At 34.5% G+C, this 9,883-nt stretch overlaps 1 pseudogene across 1 annotated transcript in view; it reads left to right on the top strand.

The window, feature by feature from the left end:
- Window positions 1-6,607, top strand: part of LOC100404310 (mitochondrial import receptor subunit TOM40 homolog) — a 112,125-nt pseudogene extending 105,518 nt beyond the window's left edge. The window contains exons 2-3 of the transcript XR_004729883.3: window positions 5,500-5,555; window positions 6,240-6,607. The product of XR_004729883.3 is annotated as a mitochondrial import receptor subunit TOM40 homolog (transcript). The remainder of the gene's footprint in view (window positions 1-5,499; window positions 5,556-6,239) is intronic.
- The last annotated feature ends 3,276 nt before the right edge of the window (window positions 6,608-9,883 follow it).

The following is a 9,883-nucleotide window of genomic DNA, read 5'->3' on the forward strand; positions in this document are numbered from 1 at the left end:
CATCTCTTCACAGTTCTTTTGTCTTCTCTACTTGAGGTTGATTCTTCAGTTCTCCAAAGTCAGTAAAAACATACATTTTTATATTTTCCATCTGAGTTATTCTTGAAAGGATCATTGGTAAACTACAAATAACTCCTTTATACCCAGAAATACATGTCATGCTATTATGCAAAAGCGAATGAAACAGTTTTCATTGGATGGTTAAATTCAACTGCAGCATTTTTGTGTTTACAACTGGCATGCACCATGTTTTTTTTTCATATTGGTTTATAAAGTTATAGATGAAAGAAGGCCATCCTGCTTTTTTTTCTCAACTTTTTTTTTCTTAGAGCAATACACAGATTCAGGTCTCTACCTTTGGATATTTTAGAAATTTTACTTTTGCTTCTCAGCTGTTTTTTGCCTGATCTGCTATTTTTAGACAAAATTGTTTAATTGTGAATTTCTGTTATGTCCCCCATATGTGTATTTTACTTTCTTATTCTTTGCATATTTCCAATACTACATTTTGAATTTTGAGAAGAATCCCTCAACTTTTTCTCTACGCCAGTAATATACTTCACTAAAAGGTGAGTTTCGTAGTTAGGATTTAATTTTGTTAACACAATTTTTCCATTGGTATATGTGTCATACACCTTCATACTTACATATCAGCTCACCTTTTCTTATACCCTTGATTATTTTAAATGAATGTAAGTATTGCCTCCATGTCAAGAAAGTCAAACAGATTTTGAACAGTTGTGCTGTTTTTAGCTAACAATCTTTACCCAGTTAAGACCCACTTTGAAACAGTAGGAAACTATTTTTCATGCCCTTCAATAAGTTTTCAGCAGTGAATTATTAGGGTTTTTGTCCTTTAAATATCTTATGGAGAGAAAAGATTTATCTGACCAGGATTTTGGCAATAGATAGTGCATTTGCCTTACTTATTTTCCATTTCAGTTTAGGTAAAAAATCTTTATCATAGCTAGAATGAGAGTGTGGAGTGATAGTTCAGGTTATACCCGATGTCCAGGACTTAGTGCAGCTTTACAGGGTCAAAGTGGGCTGTTCTTTGACCACCAGACCTGGCTTCTTTTATTAGTTCCTGATATTTTGCAAAGGGAATTTGTCAGTGATTGTTGGTCAATCAATACATTTGTAGGTGGATGGATAAGGAAGGAAGGTCCAGGGCTTTTTATTCCACCATCTTGCTTATGTGATGATTCTTATATTTATTTCTGACAATAAGGGTAATAAAATGATTCAATGAATGTATAATTTTATATGCACACACACATATATGTGTATGCATATGTATATGTGTGGGTGTGTGAGTTACATATTGAAGAATAACATTAGAGATTTTAAAAAGGATCATGAGAAAACCAACATTTCTGAATTTTGTAGCTGAGTTAGCCATTTTTTTTTCAATTTGTCCATGTTATAATACATTTGTAAAAGTTTCTTAATATAAAGATTTCTAGTATACAATTGTTGGGACTATATCCTCATTAAATGTTTAAAAGAGTTCTTTTTTTTTTAATTGTGACACTGTGAACATGGTTTGATATTGATACAATACTTGATTCTGTAACAAGTATACATAACCAAGTTTCATTTCTCTCTTCCCTCCTCAAATGAGTGCTTGTGGCATAAATTAGTCCACACATGGTTATGCATCATTGCTCGGTGATATAAACTTTTAAAAATCACCTTGAAACAAAACTCAAGCTGTGAGACATCAGATGGGAATTGGATTTTAAAATATATTATGTGATTTCTTTTCAAGTTTGGTTTATAGTTATTACATAAAACTATAGAAAAATGTTCAGATATTTAAATTTTGACAGGTCAGTCAGAGACAGAAACAGTGGACAACTTTAAATAATCCAGTTATCAAATTGTAACAAAGATTTCTTATTGAATGATCTGTATTGCACATTGGTATTACATAAAATTAATATTCTGTGATTTTCTATTGGTTACGTTCTTGAGTAGTCTAATTTTTATAATTTTAAATGTTTGTGATCTTTCTAGACTCTTAATACCAAAATTTAGAACATATTGTATTATAATAATATCTTCTATCTTCTACTTTGGAAATAAATTGTGTTCTTCAATTCTGATGCCAGTTTTGATGCTTAAGGTAGTATTTTATCACATAAACTCTAAGCTAAAAACCACTCCATTTGCAAATTTAAATCATAATAATATTGTAGGAATATAACTGAGATTAAAACCTTGAATATGTCTTATCAAGAAGTAATAACTACTGACCTTCTTCACCTGTGTTCTTGCTGATGGTTTAATACAATTAAACTGATGCCACACAAAGTCAATCATATTTTGGCCAAATTAGCATCATCCCACTTTTAAAAAGAAAATAATTACTTTGACTTTCTTTTCTCTATCCTGGCTTCATATATACTAATATTAAAACAAATCATCTTATTCTGAATGTAGTCATAGTCAAAACAATAGTTGAAAGAAATAATAAAATTGTAATAGTCCCTTCTTATCTAACCCAATCAATTTATGAAACATAATCTTCTTATTACTCAGTCATCAGGATCTGAAAAGTACATAATTAGATGATCTAAAAGCATTTCTTAGCCATTTGGGAGTGTGCAGATTGGTAGAGCTACCACTGACATAATGATGAAAGAAACTTTTTAAAGATACTTTGACTTGAAGGGGCAGTTCAGTGGGGGATAGTTCTGGATGAATTAGGAGAAAGAAGAAGAGAAGGGAGGATGGGAGAATATGCATGCAGACTAGGAACTAGACAGAGAGCTAATATTAAGAACATAGATTTAGATTCGAGCTGCTTATAATTTTAGGAATGGCACGGACCATTAAAGAGTCTATTCTTGGTACAAAGATCTTATAATTTTTAAAATATGGCATTGAGCTTAAATCATAGATTTGTGAAATTTTTCTCCTAGAAACAACAGCTGAAGAAAGAGGAGGCCCGTTTAAAAATTAAGATAATAATTCTGATCCAGTTATTTCATTGATTCGTAATAGTCATTAAAACTGACAAAAAGACCAAGAGTACCTCTAGCTGTTTAATTAGCCCTTTGGTATACCACCACACTGTTGAAACTAAGACTGTGAAGAAATTAATCAGGATAAATGACTAAGGGTTTAAATAAATCACTTATCTTAAAAATTCAATCAGAGAAAAAATGTTTAAAAGCAGATAGTAACAGATAGTCTGGTAAGTGTGTTTGAGATCTGGAGTCCCATCCAGCTGGATTCAGATCATGTTTGTCTAGCATTATTAGATGTGTGACCCAACTTAAACTACTTACCCTCTGAAACTCAGCTTCCTCATATAAAATGAAGTTAATAATATAAACTGTATGTTTATGAGGGTTAAATTAGATAAAGCATGATGAAGTACTTGGCACAGTGACTGATACATATCAAATACATAATGTATTTTAGTTATTGTAATTGCTATTAATGCAATCATTTTGTTGTCTGGTTATAGGTGACAGCTTCCCAGATTAGGAACATTAAGGGATCATGGTTTTGACTTAAGTAAGAATAATACATTGAAACTCAATCAACCAATCAGCCTTGTCAGGAAATCTGCTGTAGCTAGAAAGGAAACAACACCGGAGATTACAATTGGAGCTTAAGTAAGGCATGGCAAACCAGTGATCCTCAAAAAGATAAGGGATCAGCTGTTCTCAGCCTGACTTGGCCATGTTGAAGTCAGATGGGGAGGTAAACAGATATCTAGAAAATTTTTTGAATGCAGTATAACTCATGGACATGAACAAAAGGAGTAAAAAAAAATGGTAATGATGAAGTCACAGCAGGACCAGTAATACACTGATGCAGTTACCCAAGTGTGATCTAGGACTTTTTAAGTGCCTCTTGGCTATAATAACACTATTCATCAAAACCTTGTTACCAGCCATAGATAATCACTAACTGTTGAGAATTTCTGAAATTGCAGGAATTTCAGGATAAGGAGCCACACAGATCATTATATATGGGACAGAATTTTGGAAGGGTTTTATAATGGGTTTACTTATCTTTGCTAAAAATATCTGGTATTGGCTTCAGCCTACTCCAACAAGTGATCATGTCTTTTAAAATGCTTACCTACTACCTTACTGGCTATTTTCTTTTCTTTTTCTTTCTTTCTTTCTTTTTTTTTTTTTTTTTTTGAAGTTTTGTTAGCACAGGCAGTCTTCATGGAGATCAGTTTATCTTTCTGCCTTCCGTCATAAAAACTTTTAAAGAAATGTCAAGAGAAAATAATTTCCAATATATGACAAAACTTTACATTTAGTTTCAGATTCCTAAAATTACAAATGACACATGTGAGACAAGGGATAAACACTTTTTATAAATAAATCAAATAATGGATTTGGGAGCAAGAACTTAATAGAATAAATGGGGATTGGGAGATTATTAATATAAATGCTACCTATGTCAGCAAATGCAAAAGTGAAATCATAGAGGGAAATGAGAAAATAGAGGTCAGATACCATGATTGTAAAAAAAATTGGGGTACATTAAGGTTTTTAATTTTTTTCCTGTTTATTACTTTGCTATCCCTGTTTTTTTGTCATAATAATTAAAAATATTACTAAAATCCAAAGGATTCCCATGTTTGTTTCTAGTTTTACCAAAGAAATGATGAGGTTTTGTATCTAGTCTTTAAAAAATAACTACAAGGGATGGAATAGGAAATGTTATATATGTACTGGAATAGCAGATTAGTAAGCAGTTCATTCACCAAAACAAGCCAAAAAGTAAATGAACATTTTTGAAGAGTTGTTAATTATGTTCTACAAGCCTACAAATCTACTGTTCCTAGTAAGTAAAATTCTAAATGCTTCATGCTCTTTTCTACTGTCCTGCTCCATGCTCAAGAAGCATGCCCTAAATGCTGCAGGTAGTAAGAAAGTATTAATGGAATAGGAAACAGAAAATTAAAATACTCTTCTGTGCCATGGTACAGAAAGAAATATGTCATTATTTTTTATAATAGCAATATCTGTTCATACTGTGTAAGTGGTTTGTAAACAATTTAAAATTACAATATCTGTTATTAAAAAATGAACAATACAGTGAACTGTCACTTAACCTCATCAATAGGTTCTTGGAAACTGTCATTTTGAGTAAAACAATGTATAATGAAAGCAATTTTACCATAGGCTCATTGATATAAACAAGAGTAAAAGTTTCTACACTATATTTCTTGTCACAAAAACATCACCAAGCTTCTAAATAAAGACTCAAAACACTTATAATATTAAACATTAAAATAAATGTGAGGTATATTTACATTTAAGAAATAATACAACAAGTCAAATAATTATTTACCTTATTTTGGTGGTTCAGTGACTGAGCGTGGTGACGTCAAAAATTGTTAGGAGTTCCTCCTGTCACCATGCAACTGTGTCATTTATTGTTGTGTATTTATATAATTATTGTAGATTTATTAAAAATTTTTATTTTACAATGATTATTCATTTATTTTCTAACCCATAGATTCCAGTCAAGAGGGGTGGGTAGCTGGAGCCTCTCCTGGCAGCACAGAGAACAAGGTAGGAACCAGCCCTGGACAGGGCAGCATCCCATCACAGGGTGAACTCACCCATATGCCTACACTCTCTCAGACCGGGAAATTTAAATACTAGAGCACCAAACTTGCACATTTTTGGGATGCAGGAGGGGTCAACCTAAAATAATCAAAAGGATCAGAATCTAATTTAAAGAAAATTTGTTCAAGCACAAAGTGTGAGGCTAGACCATCTGAAAACACCAATGCCAAAAGAATGGAGTCAGCGTTCCAAAGTAGGCAAGATTTGATATAGGCAGAGACAGAGGAGTGTTTAGCAGGATTACATTATTTGTATTATAGGCTGGCATACAATTATAGCAGTTGACTGGCTACAGGCAGTGTTTCTTCTTGGGAAGGGTACATTTAGCACTTTATAAAGAGGGTGTAATAATCATGATTTTTCTGTCATCTGGTCTAAGCAAAGCAGGACAAAACAAAGGGGATGTTAATCTATAATAAGGGTCACTAATTAAGAAGGCAGGAGGGTTTTGTCCCTGACATTGTTTCATTCTCTCTAGTAATTGCACAAGAAGAAAGCAAGTTAATCTATAATCTGAGAACAGAAGTTGTAATAATATGTGGCTCAGATTACAGTCATATTTCTCTCAAGGCTTAAAACGTTTTTTAGAGTTCCAACAGCTTTTAAATTTTATTTCTTTTCACAAAGGAAACTGGTGTACCTGAAGAAAACCCAGGCAGACATGGAGAGAACTACAAATTCCACACAGTCGGTGGCCCTGGCCAGAAATAGATTTCTTTCTAGGCAGTGTTATAACAAAATGACATTGAATGAAATGGTATTATTTGAGGAACTACTGTATATTAAGACAAAAAATACATTTGGAAAAAAACAACAGTTAGAATTAGAAAATGTAGACGTAAAAGTGAATGTGCAGAATGCTAGACATTGTTTAAAGGAAATTATTTAAATCCCTGAAACAGAGAAACCAGAGAATGAGTATGCTAAAAAAAAAAAATAAAGATATATGGAAGACAATTTAAAAGGAAAACATGTGTCTGATTAGAAGAGCCTGATCCAGGAAGTCCAAGATCAGTCATAGAAGAGTTTCCTCTAACTATACGTAAAAAAGAAATTAGACAGAGGCCTGATGTTGTGGATCATGCCTGTAATCCCAGCACTTTAGGAAGCTGATGTGGGAAGATAGCTTGAGCCCAGGAATTTGAGATCCAGCCTGTGCAACATGACGAAACCCTGTCTATACAAAAACTGCAAAAATTAGCTGACTGTGGTGGCACACACCTGTAGTCCCAGCTATTTGGGAGGCTGAGGTGGGAGGATCACTTGAACCTGAGTCATAGAGGCTGTAGTGAACTGTGATTGTACCACTGTTCTTTAGCCTGAGTGACAGAGCAACATCCTGTCTCAAAAAAAAAAAAAAAAAAAAGAGATGGAAAAAGCAAAAGAGAGATAAGGGAGGAAAGATAATGAGAAAATGGGAGAGAGAGAGAAAGAGAAAATAGAAACTATGAAGAGCATTATGTTAAGTTAAAAAAGATGAAATAAATACTTTTCTACTAGTGTTTATAAGTTATAAATGTTTCTAGAAAAAGAACCAGGGAATTTATAGACCTATAGTATTGAATGACATTTAATTATTGATATGAAATGAACACCGCAAAATGTTTACAGGTAAGATTTCACAATATCTTTAGAGAATAAAAAAGCTATTTCATATAGATATTCTTAGAAGAAATTAAAAACAACCCCAGGATGGACTATCTAACTCATGATATAAGGGAAATTATAGTTATAAAATGATGTATATAAAATATTTTGGGTTAGATATGTTTTAGAATTTACCATTTGCTTTTAGAATGGTAATGTCTATATATTTGCAAATTATGTAATATTCTCAATAATGTGCAATAGTCTATTATAGTAATAAATAACCTGTTTATATAAATATTAATTTTCCATAACAAAATATATAACTCTTCACATGAAATTAGAAAAAAGACTACTATAGCATTACTATTGTTAAAGAAAACCAAATATGGCCTGAGAAGGATTCCATACTTCTATATTTCAATCCTAGTGAATGAACTATAACCTAGCTTAATAGACAAAATTGAAAAGCTGGCCAGCCGCAGTGGCTCATGCCTGTAATTTCAGCACTTTGGGAGACCGAGGTGGGTGGATCACCTTAGTTCAGGAGTTTGAGACCAGCCTGTCCAACATGGTGAAACTCCATCTCTACTAAAAATACAAAAATTAACTGGGTGTGGTAGCAGATGCCTGTAATGCCAGCTACTCAGGAAGCTGAGGCAGGAGAATTGCTTGAGCCTGGAAGTGGGGAGGTAGAGGTTGCAGTAAGCCAAGATTACACTATTGCACTCCAGCCTGGGTGACAAGAGCAATTCCCAGCCTCAAAAAAAAAAAAAAAAAAATTGAAAACCTAAGTTAATAGTATGCACCGGTAATAATAACTGAGTGTTGGCCAATCCCAGCATTAGTCATACTTCAACCACTCATTAACTACTGAGTGTTCAGACCACATTCAGTTAAGGCACACACCCACCTGTACCCTCTTTCTGTACCTCACTTCTGATTCCTGTATGTCACTTTATCTTATTTGTCTATAAATTTGTTCTGACCACAAGGCACCTGGAGTCATTCATTGCTCAATTAAACTTCTTAAATTCAATTCGGCTGAAGATTTTCTTTTATCAGATGGTGTCAGAAGCGGGATCTGAAGTGGGGCTTCTAGCGACCCCCAGGAGCACTGAGTGAACACACAAGGCACCTGCAGGTGTCCATGGATCTCTCAGAGCAGCTGGGGATCGTGGGTAAGTCCCCTCTTAAATTTCAGAGCTCCACAGATTTGTTTCTTGAGCTCTCTGAGTTTCTTTGAGCAAATTTCTGATCCAAACTGAGTTTGGAGTGGAGACAGAAACTAGACTGGGTCCAGGAATGGATTTGATATGGGAATTAACTGACTTAAAACCACTAGGAGCCCTCTTACATCTGAATGGGTCAAAAAGGAACTGATAGTAAGCAGTAATATAGCAGGGGTTATAAAATTTGACTTTTGAAATTTTTGTGTTCTATCCCTTTGTTTCATTTTTCTTGTGCGCTTAGGCAGGAAAAAAAAATCATTGGCTAAGTTAATCAAGAGAACCTGAGAGTAAACCAATATTTTAGGTCAAATGGGATCCTTAATTTCTGGAAAACTGAATTCCTTGTGGCTTATACTTTAGACGTGGGAGGCAGCAAAGTCTGACACAAACTGCAAAATTTTACTAAAGATAGCTTAACAGTGGAACATTCCTAATGAACAATGAATTGAAGTACATTTAAAAATGAGGGCTCTTGGTAAAGTCCCTTCTTGCTAAGAACAGGTTTGGCATTACAGGATGTCAACTGCTATTCTGTTTGGAGTAATCTGCCTTGCACTCTTTGCCGCTGGCTGTGGTTGACAGGATTAGGCATGTACAGGATCATGGAACATTGGGAGCTTTTTTCTTCGTATAAGGGGAAAGGAGAGCTGGTGAGACTGCTGGAAAGGATCCCTTTGCTACTGAGAAGGAGCCACCTGAACTTTTCAGTGTCCCTGCAATGGGTGGGTCTTTCTCTGGCCTCCCTGATCATTTTGCCTTTTCCACCCTACCACAGGCAGTGCTTTTCTCTTTCTCCTTTCCCTTTCTTATATTTTCTATTACTCAGGGTGACTGTCTTGCCCAGAGACCATCTGTTGAAACTCCTAGTTGGACGTGGCCCATCTGAGGGCAAATTTGAACCTTGCCAGTTTGATATCAGATGATAAGCAGAGTGGCTAATGTCTGTATTGTATCACATGTATTTTATTCTGGCCAGAACAAAAAATGATAATTTTTCTTTATGAGATATCTTGGCCCCCAGTGCACGGGTGCCGTAAGCTGAGTCACTAGGACCTCTCAGTGAAAGGGAAACCAGAAACCTGGCATGCCTACAAGAGGGTAAGAATTTCTTACCAGTCAGATTTTTGGCTTCTCTCTCTTTGTGCAGATGGTTGAATGAACAGTAAAAATCACTGTTTATTTCTTCTGTAGATTTTGTATTAATGAAAAAAAGAATTGAGAGGCTAGTCCTTAAAATTATGTGTTATGATTTTGTTTTTCTGTTTTGAGGGGTACCTTAGGATAAAACAAGAGCTTAGGACCCCATAAGCTTGCACTCAAAATGGCCCAGCAAGCTGGTCAATAACAAACTTTCCTGCAGGTCCCTGAAACAAACAAACAAAAAAATCTACATGGGGTCTCTATCTTGTTTTACATTCTTGGGAGCTTGACCTGGTAACCTTATGGCAGTAC

The sequence above is a fragment of the Callithrix jacchus genome, chromosome 8 (assembly GCF_049354715.1).
Source record: "Callithrix jacchus isolate 240 chromosome 8, calJac240_pri, whole genome shotgun sequence".
NCBI lineage: Eukaryota > Metazoa > Chordata > Mammalia > Primates > Cebidae > Callithrix > Callithrix jacchus.